Here is a 13,276-nt window from a genome sequence, read left to right on the forward strand (position 1 = left end):
GGACTGGGGGCCAAAAGGTCCTGAAAAACACATTAATGACAGAGATAAGGTTGATATCACTGGGAGCCTGGGTTCATTTCTTTGTTTCATACTTCATGGAAGAAGCTGAAGGGGTCGTGACTCGGGGACAGATTATTAGAGGGGCTGGTGGCAGGGACAGGGAGTGAAATGAAGAGGCAGTGTTAAAAGGCTTTGAAATGGCTCCTGAGTAGATAAGCTGTCAAAGAAAGAATTAAAATTCACCTGGTGCCAATGGTTTTATCACAGAATAGTTAAGTAGAAGCAGCAAGGTAAAATAGTAAGGAGCCTTTGGAAAATACAATTAAATGTTCACTGTGTGCCAGGAAAGGAAGAAAGGTTATCTAATCCAAGAAGATTCAAGAAGCTGTTATTGTGTAATATATGTATCATTATACAATCATTGCTTCCTTTGTTTATTGCTAATACTCGCTAGGTATGGATTTAACAGATTTGGCCTATTAATAGCATCAACTGCTCTGAGGTCACTAAACTAGTGATGGCATTATTATTATTATTAAGAAACTACATTCACTAGTAGAAGTGCAAAATATTAGAGTAAAATGTTTTTCTTAAATATTCCAACATTGCAGCCAAAAGTAATACATGTGTGTGCATTTTTTAAAAAAAGCCTAAATATCAGAACTCTATAGTAGAAATGTCAGGCCAGTGTGAAGTGTTTCTGAAAAGCTTACTGTTCATACAAGTTAATGAAAACAAAACTCAGGGAAATATTTGGCAGAACTCCCCCTTATTTAGGGTGAAATGGGAAAAAAGTAGCTTAAAAAGTTGAACCCTTAAGTAGAAATAGTTTCCACTTTAACTTTCCAGAAACAAACAAAGAAACGCTAAATGTTTTTTTAATAACCAGTGAAAAAGACAGAAGTAAACCTAAAAAAATGTCAGTGGTTGTTTTTATACAGACTGTCTGCCACGTGCCAAAGCATATAAAGATGGGTGCAGAGATGAGTGAAGGAAGTCAACATTTACTGTGGTCCAAATGTTTCTTGGGTTTGTTTGAGGCTGTTAGGGCTAATATTCACATATAAAGAACCCATAATCAGACTCTGCCAAGTGAAGGTTTTGGTGATAAAATTTTTGTATTGTTAGAAAAGAAACAGGATAATGCAAATGCACTTATCGCTAGACCTGCAGGTACATTTAAACATTCCTGGCATATATTAATGTTTCTGTCATCCCTTGCAGGTTCTCATATAACTTAACAAATGGAACAAATTTATAAAGCTGCATTTGAAAGTAATAATAATTTTCTCTTACGAAAATTAACAGAAACTGAACGGGCAGGAATATTTTGTGTGCCAAATATTAAGAAAGAAAATTTCCTCCAAGTCTCAACTGTGAGATTATTTCAAGAAAAGAAGTCTGTTATTAGGTAGACACTGAAGTTCCAAGACTTTGTATCTATTCCCAGCTGTACTTTGACTCAGGGTATGACCTCTGACAAATGATTTCAAGGGAGTCTGGGAAGCAGAAGGAGCAAGATCATTGACACTGTGATGAAGAATAGATCAGCGCTCCACCTGACATAGGAATGGCCGTCCTGGCCCATCTGGCCCAGTATCTTTTCTTTTAAGTGGCCCTAAAGAAGAATCAGCGGGTGCCTCAAAAAGGGCAAAAGAGCACATCAAGTATATAGCGCACTTGTGTCTTGAGTCCTCTACAGCTTCCCGAAATCTGCAGGTTAGGGATTTATACTGGATTGCATCCAATGGGAAAACAAGGGTTATATGCAAATAATGGTGATACCTAAATCAGCCTGCTAAGTGTCCTTGGAAATCTGTGGGAATTAATTTGCCCTGCTGAGAAGTCAGCCTTAAGTTAACTTGCTTACGGTTAATTCAGGTTAGTTCCACTCAATTACACCACAGCCTGTATATGTTGCAGAAAATAGGGAGAAGATGCACTGAGTGTTTTGGTGGGGTTTTGTTTGCTTGTTTGTTTTTCTCCCCCAGAGGTAGATGCTAAAGAAGGATTCTAGGTGCAGAATTTAATGGATTCAGAACAACATACATGGGAGCAGGTTAGATCTGTAAGGTTTAATGAGACTTTACTTTCTGATTAGAGGCTAATCCCTCACTCAGAGGTCCCAGTCCAGCAGAATCTTATTTTAGATTGGATATTAGGAAAAATTTATTAACAGAAAGGGTTGTTGGGCATTGGAACAGGCTGCCCAGGGAAGTGTTTGAATCACCATCCCTGGAGGAGTTTAAAAGATGTGTGGATGAGGTTCTTAGGGACATGGTTTAATGCCAGTGTTAGGTTAAGGGTTGGACTCAATATCTTGAGGGTCTCTTCCAACCAAAATGGTTCTATGATTGCTGCACACTCGACAATGTTCTGTGTGCTGGTTTTGCCCCATGACTCCTCTCCATCGCACTGTCTGTGCAGGGTGGCACAGGCAAGTTCAGACAACAGCCTCTTGCTCCTCTGCTCTACTGCTGCTTCAAGGGCACACTCTCCTTTGGGGGCTGACATTTTTAAAGTGGTTGTACATTGTGCTGGCCTCCTATCTGAAAAAGAGTGGTCAAACAACCACAGATGTCTTGTCCAGTCCAATTAGAAAAGCAACGGATCTTGAGTTCTGTTTTGCAATAAGGCAAAGTCGCTAGCACAGTGGTATCCAGACAGGCACACCTGGCTGCTACCCTGTGGCTACTGGAGTTGGTAACGGAAATAAATCACTAGGTATAGATGAGTTTTACAAACCGCAGAATTTTGTGAGCCATTGGTTTAAGCAAAGGGATATCAAATGCAAAGAAATGGGAAGATTCGAATAACTAGTGTAAAAAGTGTAAATTGTATATTGTCTTCCTCAAGATCTTGAGGGAAAAAAATAAAAAAAAAAGGAAACATAGGATGTTCCTCACCTAGATGTGTTGGTATCACTGAGAAAAAGCTCAAAACAAGTTCTATCCATCCCCGAATTGCAGCAAAACAAAACTTCAGAAACCCACAGCATCTTTTTGGATTTGAACAATTGCTTAGACCTCACAGAAGCGCAGTTAGGTTACTTTCTGTGGAGGGTGCCACTGTACCACAAAGGAACTTACACCTGCTCTGGGCAGGTAATTAGCAGTGAAAATCATGGGCTTGGAGATCCATTCAGAGAAGAACAAGATAAAGTCCATTTCTCACTCATCCCTAGTTACTAATGACAATTTTAGCAGAATGTATGCAGAGTATATCTGATCTCTGCTGTCACACACCAGACAGATTTTAACTCAATTACTCCCCTCTCACCTTATCTGAATACATTTATTTTCCTGTATGAAATTAGATCAGCCATTATCTCTGAACACACACCCTCTGAATTGCGGATGAAAATATCCACAAGGAAAAGCAGATGCTCTTGTGATTGACAGAAAGCCCTGAAACACTGTCTGCTCCACAGAAACAAAGCCAGACTTGTCATAGGGATGATTTAGTGGGCTATATTACACTGGCAGAAAGAAATTTTTGTATGGTCTTATTGCAGAATAAGTAAATATACTTGCCTCAAATTCAATCTAATCTGATTTGCTGCAGAAAATTAGAAATATTAGTATAGCATCTATTAAATCAAGTGATTTAAGCACAAGGTAAGATGGAATGAAAAAAACATTGCTGCCATTTCATAGTAGGAAATCCCGTACTGCATGTTTTGGATAAAATCAGTGAGAGAAATGAAACTAAATAACACCTAGATGACTGCAGCCACTGGAGAGATGATATTTTGCTGTATGTAGGGATGCTTCTAAATCCTTGATTCATATATATTTCCTCTCTACTATTTATTCATAACTCTTAATGTCAGTGGTGTAAAGTACACACAATAAAACCAGAAAAGGCTGCCTTTTTCCAGCATTACGGTTTCAGTGGTCTTAAAAAGACAAATAAAAGACCCCAAAGGTTTTAGGAAACTATGCATGCTTTTTTGCATAAATCGAGAGGATTTTGTCAAGGGCTGTAGTGAGTACTAATGAAACTCTTTTCTTTTAGTACTGGCCTGTGGCACATCACTTCGTAATAGTAATGCCTGAACAAGAGGAACTGATCACAAGTGATGAATTCCCAGTGGACCTAAAAGGTAAAATATTTTCTTAGTTCGTTAGCAGTTCTGTGCAAAGAGAGATCTGACCTGTATGCTACAGGAAATGAAAATTAATGGGAAAGTCCTGGAGTACTTCAGCATCTTATTTTACCGAGGAGACTTGCTGCTTCCCCAGGGAAGCCTGCAAGGGCACGGATGGTACCAGGAAGGCAAGAGACTGAGACCCCAGAAGGGTTTGTGCAGCAGAGGGTGAAAAGTCAACGGTAGCAAAATAAGCACCTAAGCAGGCAGGAAAAGGGGAAGGGATGCCTAAGATTTGGATTTGGATTTGGATGCATTCTATCTTATTTCCCCAAAACACTTGTCTGAAAGCAACAAGTCTCCACAAAATCTTTTTGTCTCTGTGAAGGAGCCTATTTCCAGAATAGGTCATTTAATCACAGTTTGCACCATCCCTCGTGTTAAGTGTAAGTACTCCACCTGACAGCAAGTGCTATCACTTCCTGCAATGGCAGCTGCCCGAAAACTCAGTGTACTCCACTTCTTTGGTCTGGAATGGAAAGTTTTGTGGCCCCTCCAGCCTCAATATGCACCACAGAAATGAGTATATGACCTTCCTCTTTTTGCTTGGATAGCACCAAGTCATCACCGTGATGTCTGTACTAGTGAGAATGGAGGGTATATCAGTGAGTCATTCCTTCCATAGGTGTAAGCTGCTATGAAGGGGATAAAGAACTTAATAGAATTATAATATGTATTTGAAATAGCTGTATGTACCTACATGAAAAACAAAGAATGAACTGAGGAAAGGTGATGTGTGAATTTTAGTGAGCTGGAAGGTGGGGAAAATGGGAACAGAAATCTATGTATAACGGTTGGTATGAAAGCACCAAGGACTGAGAAGGTTCATTAAGAAGCTGCTTTGTCATTGTTTTTCAAATCCAAAGCTCTCTGTAGTGTTCTCTCGCAGGCTGTCATGATGCCTCTTGCAAGGCAGAAAGTTTCCACGTGATGCACTAAGTCTGCAGAGCCATCTTTCCATTTAGAAATTTTTGCGTGCTTGCGCCAAATAAAATGGCAACGTGCGTCTGTTCAGTCATTTGCCTACCCGCCTCTGATCCACCCATGTGAAAGCAGGCAGGACATCTCCAACTCTGATTTTTATGAAGGAAAAAAAACTTATGCAAATCTTTAAATAAAACCTTGTCAAAGTGTGGCAGCAGGAGTTTCTTGGAAATCACCTGCAAAGTCTGAAGCAAAATAATTGCTTGATCATATAGCAAACTCTGTATTATGTAAAGAGCACCATTTTCATTATACTGGATTATTCTCAAAAGCCTTTTCATTAAAAGACTTCACAGATTTGATCATTTGTATAAATGTATCCAAAGCTGCCTGGGGTGAGCTAGCTCAGCTTGCAGTCCCTCAATGAGAACTGAATATCACAGAAAAGGAATAGAAGAACAGTTTTAGGAGATGAGCTTCCTTCAGAGAAATTTTAAATACAGGAAGATACACAATGCCGATAGAGACTTTACTTAGCAGTAAAGTACACTTGCCACTTAAACTAAGAAACTTTGTGTAGACATATACATCATAATAATTCTCTCAAGTATTATGATAAATAGTACAACCTGTGTACAGGCTGTACATTTACATGTTAATATAATCTATTTGGCAGGTGATTGCTGACCAGTATACTCAAAGTATTTAAATGATGTAAAGTTCTGAAGTTTTATGTAAGAATTAATGAGAAGAACCATGAGGCTGGGAAAAACATACACTGTGTGTACAGATATTTTATCACTTGACATTTCGATGTCCTTTTTTAAGATTGTAAAGGCCTAGTGAAAGTGAAAAGCATATGCGGAAAATGACTTTTTAATGTTCTTGACCACGCTGGAATTATTAAAATTAGCACAGTGTTAAAAAAACCAAACTGATGCCATCACTGTACAGGCACTGGGTAGCAGATACAACAGCATGCTATGTGCCTCTCTCTAACATCTTGTCAGAAACTATTTAGTCAAGTCAAATTACTGAGTTGTATTTAGTTGGATTCATCAAATAAATGGAGCTGTGGATAGTGTTTTCTTTTAGCAAGCAGAACTCATTAATTTACTTCTGTAAAAATGCTGCAAAGAAGCTCCAGGAAATTACACCATGGGGACAAAACGTGTTTTAACTGATGAGGTATAAAGACTGATGGTAAAATGACTGATAACACGATTGTTGAACAGTTGCAACAAAGCCCGGTTTAGCAGTAATCAAAAACATTTGTCTTGATAAGTGTGAGATGTGAAAGCAAGAAATGGTGCTATTCCAGAATTTCTTAATAAGAATTTAGCAATGGGAAAGGAACCTTCTAGAGACGGTGACTTGCATAGCAAAACATTCCAGATGGCTCTGTCAAGTCTTGCAAAATGAACAAGGGAAGTATTCATAACTCTTCTGACTTCAGAAAGAAGAGATAGAAAATAGATTTGAAATAAAAAAAAAAAAAAAAAACAACACAAACCAACAAAAAATGAATAATAAGTAAAACCTCTGTAAAACAGTGATATGCCATTTCCTGCACTTTAACTGTTTCCAGTTTTGTGGGAGTTTTTGTTTGTTTGTTTGTTTGTTTTATTTCATCTTTTCGTTACACCTCTAGGCTATTATTACAGGCTGCTTACTGTCCACAGTTGTTTGTAAGTGGCAGTCTAACATCTTTTTATTTTTAAACTACATTATTATCCTAGCCATAAAAAAGGGGGGAATACAGGAACGTGTTATTATTCTTATTTAATTAATATTTTAACAACAAAATAATTCAGGATGTCAGTAATTAGGAAGATCAGAAATTATTCTGCTGTAATTTAATCTCTTCGATTTCTTATATAGCCTTCCTAAAACAACTATGTTATCTCGCCATCTTTTGGAAACGTATTAAGCCATAAAACCATCATAGATCTTTCTTCCGTCTTCATCACATAAATAAAATCATGTGATACATGTTGTACTTTCATATATAAAGACATTTTCATACAAAACTCTACAGTGTTACTTGCAATGGCTGTTGCAAGGGAGGGCACAAAAGTATATGTTCCTTTTAAAAAAGGAACTAGCAAGGGTTGTGGCTTTAATTTATACTTGGTCTACATGGCATTTTATTCTTCAGTCCTGGACCAGTCCTTCAACCATCTGGTTTTGAATTATCTCTAAAGTCTATGTCGACTTCACTTCTCTTTTGGCATAGCTACAGATCTTGTGTCCGCACGAGAGCTTGTTCTTAAACAAAAAATGTTTGAATTATTTTGACACCCCTGCATTACAGGATCATCATTGCAATGAAGTTGTGATTAGATAAAACATCTTTTGGGATTTCTCTGTGCACAGAGCAAATGGGCCTTGCAGAAGAGAGCAGAGCATAGTTTCTAAAATAACTTTGTTCTGTTTGTTTTTCTTGGAGGTATTTATAATTTTACCAGTTGTATATTGCACTATTACATGATGCCACCATTTCCCTCTTCTGCTTGTGCTAACAGGAATATTTCAAGTTGCTCAGGCCAAGTGTGGAGGATGCTGTAAGTTCTATGGTATTTCTGATGAGAAGAGGTGTTCATGTGTAACGGTTTGGAGGATGAGGAGGGTCAGATAGGAGAGAAGTATCGAAAAATCTAAAGGCTCCATAAGAGTACCTGAATATTTTATCCCTTTTTAGTTAATATGTAATTGCAGTTATTGAGTGGAAACTATTGAGTTTCCGCTAGTGTTATTGAAACTGGTGAAACTAGTGCTGTTGAGTTGCCATGGCGTGGAAAGAAGCCACACACCATTTCTGATTCTGTTCTGAAAGCCTTTTACTTTCCTGTTGCTGTCAAAACCGATTTCACCTCTAGTAGATTATTACAGATATTTGCTTTTGTTAATTAAAACCAGATCTAGCATTCAAAAATGCAGGACTTAAATCTGTTTGTTATAGTTTATGTAGACCTTTTAAACCAGGACTATATACATGTGGTTTTTGGACTGTATTAGTAGTTCTAATTTGGCCCTTTGAAGGCAACCGCAAGTCTGATGTGGCCCCCAGTGAAAATGAGTGTGACACCCCTGGTCTAGACTGCCAGTGCCTTGGCACCAAGGAAAGAGGAGCAACCATGGGTGTCCGGCCTGTTTGTCTGTGCTGTCCCCTTGGAAAGCAAGGCCACCTTCCAAAACCAGCCTGGCTCGCTGCTCCTCTTTCCCCACTACTTCTTGTGCCTGATTTTGACACAGTTTTTGAGAAGCTCTGCCTTGGCTGCGTGTCATTGGCACGGACTTTGCGACAGAAAACACGCCTCAAGATCTTGAGTCCTTAAGACTGTCAGAATATTCTGGTGCATTATATGAACAGGATTGAGTTGTAAACAATTTTTGTACTCAGGCATTGTCTTTCAAGCCCTACTTTCTCCTCAAAATCTCTGAAGTTTAAAAAGGCGCTTTCTGAAGTTTTCCTTTGAGCGTCTACAAGGGGAGCATCTTTGAGATGGGCTTGAGAGAGTTATCTATCAACCTTACCTGTAATATGAAGCTTTGATATACTGTAGCCCTTGAACTTGTGACTTTTTATTTTCTTTGTTTCTGGCAGCAAATCCTTATTTGGAAATTATTTTGCATGTCATGAAAGCTTACTAGACAAGTGATGGCACTTCTTGTAGAGCTTGTAAATTTGAGAAACTTAAGCTTTACAATTGAAGGATAATTTATTTTTCAAAGAAAAATTCCACATTACAAATCAAAGAGCTCTCACGTGAGATATTAAAGACAAAGACTCAGCACAGAAAAATGGATACTTGACATGACTACACCCATAATTCACCAGCGCTTGGCTTTTAGTAAGTGATATAAACTTTCTTACCAGTCTACTAGATATTACAAAAAAAAAAAAGTCCAGAAACCAAAGCAGCAACAATAAAAAAGATCCATCTCTGCAGATAAGAAAGCTTTCAAAAAAGCTTTTTAACAATGTACTTTCTTGAATGGCTTCCATTTGCATTAGAAATACATAGATTCGGTTGGACTGAATCATAAAGTGCCTTTTGTCATTCTTCTTTTTTGTTCAGTCCTGGTTAAATGCTGCCGTTCCCTGTACCCTGACACACTGTGACTTTCAGAAGAAAAGAAGAAGGAGTCTTTCAGCACACATACCCATTTATGAAAATTATGAGCCTCAGAGAAAGAAACATTTTCTAGTTTGTGAACTGATGCCACTAATTTGTTTCCACATATTTCTCTGTCGTGATCAATTAACAGAAGCAGCATTTTTAAAGATTTAAACAATGTTAAATATTTTTGTCAGGCTGTAGTGTCTTTAATACGTCTTCTACTTCATCTGAGCAATGAGGGCTAAAACACTCATGGGAGCATAGGAGACATAAGGAGAACAGGAATAGTAACTTCAGATCAACAAAAAAGCACATTTATAACTCATTCATTGATTTATTAACTTTAATGCTTTTGCATCTGTGTTCATAATGAGGTACAGGGGCAATAAGTAGTCAAGCAAATACCCAATCTTCCATGATTAATTCATACTCGTTCTTTCCTCTGTAAATTGGAGGTTAAACATTTCCTACAGAATATAGAAGTTCTTCCATGCAAGTAGATGTTGACCATATTCTGTGTTTTAGAAGGAACCAGAAAATAATGATCACAGTGCTAAGAATGCAATTTAGCCTTTCATGACATTTAATATATACAGAAAATTGGGATCTGAAAGTGCCTGCATAGTTTTTATGTCCTGGCTTAGTTCCAGAAGAAGTAGAAGCTGGAATGTTTGGCAATAAATGGGCATAAATCCCAGATGCAGCAACAGATCCAATGAAAATCCTACTGAAAGAAGGTGAGAAAACAGTAATGAAAATACAAATAACTGTTGTAAAGGGAAAGTGGACCTGCCTGATAGTTCAGTAGTATACTCGGTGAAAATTCTGAACCACCTGTAATAGAATTGTTAACCAGATAAAGGTGGTAATTTCCCTGAATGCAATGGGGACAAAAAAGCCTACAACTTGCTGTGCAGACTAAAAACCTTTGTTAAACTAGCAGATACAACATTTACTGATAACGTGGAAAAAGACCTCCAAAATCACCTATCCCCAAAGTCAGTGGTGATTTGAAGACCATTTCTGTTTTTATAAACAGAATAAAAAGGTGAACATTTCTGAGTGCGTGGCTGAAATAGGAAAATTAACAGAGCATTGCCAGCTTGGCGAGAGTTTAAATGATGCATGAAGAGCCTTGACAGTATATTGTATGCAGAGCGAAGTGATCCATAAACGCCTGTTTACTGGGGCCGTAGGTATCCTGAAGTGGTCCCTAGAATTTGATATTTAAGTGAAGACAGCTTCTTAGCGTGCTATAGAGCTGCAACAACATCAAACGATCTGTTCGGCAAATTAGCCAGAGGTCAAGCCAAAAGCACAATATGGGCGCTATTTAAAGACTCCGTGCTTTACACTGGAGATGCAGAAATTTGATGAAGTAAATATTTCTTATGAAATTTTTTATGGGATTACTTTTTCCTGCAGTATTTTTGTACTTGCATGTCTTTCCCAGATAAAATAAAATGCACCCACTCAAATAAAATTAACCAACAGTTAATTAGCCAACTGTTTATTGTATCATAACCTAATTTTTTTTTTCTTCATGTTGATACTTGCTAAGAGCCAGATCATTCTGTCCTGGGATAAGCAATTGATATAATTGGCAGCTGTGCCTCTGTAAGGCCTCCAACGCAAGCTTTTTATCTAAACAAATTTCACTGGTCCTCTTACATGCAGCAGAGCCAGCAACAGGTCCAAACACAGTCGTACCTTGGTGTCAGGACAGTAGTTAACAACGTTCTTTTTCGGCTGGGCCTGACATTCTTGAGAATGTTTCAGTAGTACACTGCTAAAGGATTAGCAGCTTGTTTTGCTTATCAGAGCATCTTCGAGTCATCAGTTGCATCAGAGTCCCTCTTCTTTTTCTTCTTTTTCTTCTTTTTCTTCTTTTTTTCTCCTTTTCCTTTTTCCTTTTTCCTTTTTCCTTTTTCCTTTTTCTTTTTTCCTTTTTCCTTTTTCCTTTTCTTTTCCTTTTCTTCTTCTTCTTCTTCATTATTATCATTAATTCATTATTATCTTGCCCCTGCTGCTGGCATCTGCCCAGTTTCCTTCATCCTGCACATTTCCTTGGAGACCCAGAGGTCTCCCAGCCTGTGGTCACTCCAAAATCAGATGTTAATCATTTGATATCATAACCTTACTCATAAAACTATCCCCTGTTCATATTCTAAGAGCTTTCTAGACATGCTTACCCACCCTTACCATAGTTATTCCTTGTGAACTTTTTCCTGGTCCACTCTGGCATCAGACAGAGGAGCGCAATAGGTGATTTCTTAGGTTCTCTGTGCTCTGCTTCTGATCCCACCTGCAGTTTAGGTGTCTGCCAGAGCCATGGCTACACATAGACAGTTGCATAGAGAGGAAAGATATATAAATAACCCTAAAATGTAACTACAGAGGAAGGAATAGTTCACCTCTTCAGTCCAGGGAGTGCATTTACAGAGACATGCAATAGCAGGAAATCCCTGCTGTTGCTCCTCAGGAGAGGGTTGTCTCTCTCATCCTGTGACCCCACTTGTATTCCTTGTCTCAGATGTTTATTATCACAAGAACAAAGCTGTGAGTCGGAGTTCAGTATGGAGCTGAACTGGACTCTATACTGTATAGACTGCACACACTATCTGTATCATTATATATGCATATATATACATTTTTAAAATATGTACACATATCTATGCAATTATATGTAGGGAGAGTACATGCATGTATATATATTTTACGTGTTATACAGAGAGAGTACATATGTCCTGGTGCATTGCAGTAGTACAATATGAATAAGGATTGCTTAGTGACACCTAACTTTTCTTCTGGGATTGATTCAAAGTACAATTTTTTGCATTAATTTGTTACTTCATCTTCTCCTTATTGTTTACTTTTACATGTAGTTTTCTATTTAGCTCTGCCTCTGATTAATTTTCCTATAGATGCAGAGATGGCAAGCTTTTTAATTTATATTTTTTACAGAATTTATTTGCCAGATTGGCTTTTTTCCACCAAGCCTAACAACTCCAATGCTCAGAGCTTGTTAGGACTGATTCTTTTCTAACCATATCCGTGCATTCAGGGACATGATTAATTCTCCTAGAATAAAAAAATCTCTGCAGTTGATAGCTTTAAGAAAATGTATAATGTAGATAAGTGTCACACGCTGGCTATGAAAAGAGAAGGGTATTAATCACAACTTTTAGATTAGATTCTAGATGCAGTTGAAGTTTTTTCTCCCTTGTTGCAACCGTTCTTTTTTGAACAGTCACTGCTCTGCTATTCGAGCAGAGAGAAACCCCTGTGTAATTTAGATAGCTGTAAGGGCTTGGCCTTACTTTCAAGATGGTCTCATTAGTTTGATAAATATGTCTCATTGAAGAATATAGACTCAAAGACAAAAAATATCCTTCGTTTAAGATTCAACAAACCTCTAGAAGAAGGAAAATCTGAGAGGCAAAAGACAGTAAACATGTTTGATGGAGGCAACTGTACTATGTTAATTAAAGTCTCAGGCAGCCTTTATGAAGCATGGAATTTGTGACCCTTGAAAGCATCGCTGCAAAGTTGGTGCTTAGAGCTTTGGCTCAAGCCTACTTCTAGTCTCTTAGGGCCAAACGTAGCACTTCTGATGTCCTCAAAAGAAGTCAGAGCAATCCCACATTTCTGCTTGTGGTTCTCCATTTCTAATAGCTCATCAGTCCCTGTGAAGAAGGGCCATGGAGCTTTCTTTTCCAACTGCCTGGAATGCCCTGAGTTCTTCCCAAACAAGCATATGTTTGTATTGAATCTGAGAAGAGGCTTTAAGAGCATTCTTACATCTTCAGCAGAGGTTGTTGGGTGTTTTTTCAGTGGTCTTTTATCCGAAAATACTGACTTGCTAAAGTGGCCATCAGCTTAAATGGTGTTTCAGATAAGACAGCAGGAGAAAGAAACCAGCAGCAGCATCTCATAACTAGAGCAATTACCTGGCATAGCAAAGATGCAGCACTGTGGAAGCTAATATAGTGCTCCTCACCCCACGTTATATGTCACCAGGCTGTCCAGTAGCCATTGCTCTCACCCCATACATACAGAATTATTCATGCAAAGTGAA

The 13,276-nt window shown here is 38.2% G+C and overlaps 1 long non-coding RNA gene across 2 annotated transcripts in view; it reads left to right on the forward strand.

Moving 5' to 3' along the window:
• LOC110358258 (uncharacterized) overlaps positions 1-13,276 on the forward strand; it is a 366,704-nt gene that overhangs the window by 188,796 nt on the left and 164,632 nt on the right. For both annotated transcript variants that reach the window (XR_010473717.1, XR_010473718.1), the window contains exon 3: positions 4,018-4,105. This is a non-coding gene — a long non-coding RNA (uncharacterized LOC110358258). The remainder of the gene's footprint in view (positions 1-4,017; positions 4,106-13,276) is intronic.

This window comes from Columba livia, chromosome 7, assembly GCF_036013475.1.
Source record: "Columba livia isolate bColLiv1 breed racing homer chromosome 7, bColLiv1.pat.W.v2, whole genome shotgun sequence".
NCBI classification, from domain to species: domain Eukaryota; kingdom Metazoa; phylum Chordata; class Aves; order Columbiformes; family Columbidae; genus Columba; species Columba livia.